The sequence below is a fragment of the Montipora capricornis genome, chromosome 14 (genome assembly GCF_036669925.1).
Source record: "Montipora capricornis isolate CH-2021 chromosome 14, ASM3666992v2, whole genome shotgun sequence".
Classification (NCBI taxonomy): Eukaryota; Metazoa; Cnidaria; class Anthozoa; order Scleractinia; family Acroporidae; genus Montipora; species Montipora capricornis.
Window position 1 is genome coordinate 26,692,914 of NC_090896.1, and position 4,236 is coordinate 26,697,149.

Below are 4,236 nucleotides of genomic sequence, written 5' to 3' on the forward strand. Positions count from 1 at the left end.
ATAGCTAAATCGGCATAGCTGCAAGCATTTTTGGGTCCCATGGCTGTCCCATGAATTTGAAGGAACTTTTCATCTTTAAACTGAGAATTGTTGTGTTGCAGGCATATTTTAACAGCCTCGACAGTGCAATCGGTGGATGGAAAATTTGTTGTTCGAGAATTAAGAGCTTCTGTGATTGCATTGATTCCCAAATTGTTGTCAATATTGGGAAACATGGCGACCACGTCCCATGAGACCAAAAGGCTTTCTTTAGGAAAAGGGCCCAATTTATTCAGATCTTCAATTTTTTGTAAGAGATGAGTGGTGTCCTTAACGAAAGATAGTAATTTTTGGGCTAAAGGCTTGAGATAAAATTCAGTGAAAGCTGACAGATTTTCAATGGCCGTGCCACAACATGAAGTAATAAGCCTGAGGGGGTTTCCCTCCTTGTGAGTTTTGATGGTGTCAAAAGCCTTGCCTGGTTTTGCATTCCCATTGACAACCCATTGGGCAATGTCATCGCTAATTTGTCCCTTATCAAGCCACTTCTTTTAGAACAGCCAAAACCATTAAAAAAAACTTGGCACGACCTCGCCGCACCATACACACAGATATACAAGGTTGTTTTAAATGTGAAGGGAAATGCGATCTCTGTAAGAATTTTTTAGTAGAATCGGATCATTTCTCCAGCACTTGTACAAGCAGGAAATATTTCATCAGACAACACCTTCATTGTAAATCTAAAAATCTTGTTTACTTGATCACTTGTAACAAATGTAATGTTCAGTATGTAGGATCAACAACTAACGAGTTTAAAGTCAGATTTCGAAACCACAAATCGGCCGTGAGCACAAAGAAGAACACTTGTGAAGTGGCGATACATTTTAACAAAGAAACTCATGTTTTGTCGGATTTCGTTCTCACCATCCTTGAACAAATTGGTAATTTTAGCGATCAAAATAGCCTCGACCATCGTCTGCTTACAAGAGAAGCTTTCTGGAGTGCACAACTTTGCACCCTTCAACCTTATGGTTTAAACAAAAGATCAGAATTCCACTCTAGGAATAGAATAAGATACAATTGACACCATATTTTCATCACTCACAAGTGTTTTCCTTTTTATTTCTTATTTGTTATATATTTAGGGATTCTTTTGTTCAAAGGCTCAATCAAGGATTTTGTTACGGGGCTGAGAGTATAGCACACAATACTTGAGTTCAGGTGCTGATTACTAGGATTTTATTATGAACCATTCAAAGGCCTTTTTTTCGGATCCTGTTACCAAAAATGGCATTGTGAGCTAGAAAGCGCCTTTGTTCAAAGGCTTTGACTTGGGAATTTGTTACATCATTTTCTCTACATTATTATGTAATACCCTAGTGGTTTAATACCTTTTTCTTCTCACATCCTTGTTTTTATTGTTCTTACTTGTTATTTTGATTGCATTGTACATTTTTTAGCCTATTTAAGTCTTAGCCTTAGAGATATTTTTATTCCAAGTATTTTTTAACCCTGTACACTCTATACTGAGGAAGCCCGAAGGGCGAAACGTTTATTAAAGAGTTTTGGCCACGGAAGAAGTTCGCTGTTTACTCTTTCTACACAGGCTACAATTTTTGAGTGCAAGCGTGTAGTATCCTTTGGATCCTTTTTCCAAGCGGATCACCGTTGGTAAGCCAATCTTTATTCAAATATATACATATATAAGTTAAAAGAGGCCAATGGCCAGTGGCCAGTGGTTAACTTTTATACAATTTTTACATGCCGTGGTTTGGACTGCGTATCTCTCCGGGATCCTTCTGCTCTATGTATACATATATATATATATTTTTTTTTTTTTAAACACGCATCTAGCATTAGAAATGTGTCCTTATTTTACACTCTTCCGTTCTTAAACTGTTCTGCAGCAAATGACAATAATAATTTACAGATGCATTGATAATTCATAAAACAAAGGTTTTTCTGGACATGTCTGCAATTCATTTTCTATTAAAAATTAAGAGAAAAAAAAAACATCGGTGCCTCTGCTAGAAGGTGCATGCAAGAGAGGATCATCCTGTCTTGGTGCAAGACAATAATATTTTCCAAAATGGAGTAAGAAAGTTGTACAGCAAGACCAGGTTCGCTACCAAGATTAATACTTATGAATATTTGGTAAATGGGTGCTATTATTCACAATTACACTCTCTTATTAAAAACTGAACTACGGATATCACATTTCCAGCATTTTCATTAGCTCGCCGGACACAGGTTATCAGCTCATATACATGCACTACCAAATATGGTCAATGAACACAGCAGCAAATACACAGTTTTGCGGCTCCGAGTAAAAATGGCCAAATAAATTCAACATTCAAGAGTTGTGATGTTGGGGTTTTAATAAAACAATAATTCTACTCGGGCTTGCTGGATATGAAATGATCATAACCAACTCGGCGCTACGCGCCTCGTTGGTTATATATATCATTTCATATCCAGCGCGCCCTCGTAGAATAATTGTTAAATATCAGAACGTCTAATTTTGGAGCTGAGGCTGGACGTTCTTATCTATTTTCGCGACGTGAGGCTGAAAACGTTCTCAAGATGTTTTAAAATTTATATCAGACTTTGTTTCACCTGATGACTTGATGGCGTTGACGTTATTTTGGAACGACTATAACGCAATAAGAAAACCATTGTTATGTTATACAAAATATGCCCTTAAGTATTTGTGTTAATTTACATTACAAATGAGCAAAATTGAAATGTTCTTAATACGTTCTTAAAGCGTTGGTTAATCTACATTAAAAAAAAAGATTCTTATAAGAAAGAAAAAAAAAGTGTGTACCTTAGAACATTTTGGAAAGTAAACATGTTGTTATACAATAAGACCCGGTTTGCGAAAAAAACGGAATGTCTCACTGCAATTAAATATTCATGAACATTTGGTAATGGGTGCCGTCATTTACAATTACCTAAGAAACGTTTTGGAAAATAAGCAAGGTATTATACAGCAAAGATCCGGTTTGCAAAAAAAAAAAAAAAAACGACGAAGATGTTGAAACACGTAGAACAACGTTCTAGTTTATGTCGTCGCTAGCACACTTTGCTAAAGGTCCTCCGGTTAACAGTCTCACAACAGCAGCACAGCCTTAAGAAAAAAACAATTGGTTCTGCTTTTTTTTTTTTTTTTTTGTTTCTAACCCTTCGACTTCCGGGAATGATCAGTATTTAAATTCTCCTCATAATTTCAAACAAGAAATTAGAGCTAAGATCATTAGAGCTAAGGGATATTGTCTTGATATATTACCAAATTTCATAAATAGCATGCAAACAACGAAATCTGTGGCGCCAGTTAGCAAAATGAACTTTTAGATCACTGGAGGATTAACGGATTTGAAGAAACTTTCAGCATTAATTCTGCAGAAGATTTCTGGAGATGGACCAAATTAAAGAGCGCCTCTTATACAGAGTCCTTAAACATCCGCTAACTTAAACATTTTTTTTAGGAACCACACAAATTTAACAACTTGACCAAAGTCATTATCACTTAGGGTTATTGCGAAACTAGCTGCAGTAAATGCAAAAATAGTTAGGACGCTAACGCCAGGATGGGACTGAAAACCTCTCAGACGTCAGAAACGGAGCGTAACTGTCAAAATTGCACTAAAACCTTCCAAATAGAAGTCCCACCTCCCCCGAATCAATGTTGAAACACACAGGGAAATGTCTGTTCACTGTTGGCAGGGGGAAGGGGGGGGGGGGGGGGGGGAAGAAGAAAGAAAACTAACTTCAAAGGATGAGTGCTTTTCATTGCAGAGAAAGAGATAGGCATTTAACAAATCGAATGGGGCTCAGCGTTATCTGTACTCTTATCGACAATGATATTCGTCATCACAGTGGTAATTTACAAATGTATTAACGATGACTTGTTTTTGGCCGATATCTTTCCGTTAGAAATCACGGAAAGTCTCAAGGTGTCTCAAAGCAGTTTTCCATGACAATTTGAAAAGACTCTCCCATTAGATCTAGAGGGAATGGCTGTACAACTGTTCCTCATATGACGGTAACGTTGGGGTAACTTATTTTTAACAAGATGCACGCATTATTGTGACGTCACCATAGCAATAGACAGGCGCCATATATTTTAGCTATAAAACATATCTAATTTCTTTTCTAATTCCGAAGAAAACAAATACTTTATTTTTTTCCTCTCTGACAAATGCTTAACATTCCTCAAAAACAGTGAAAGAGTAAAGTTTGTAGTTTGTCTACCTC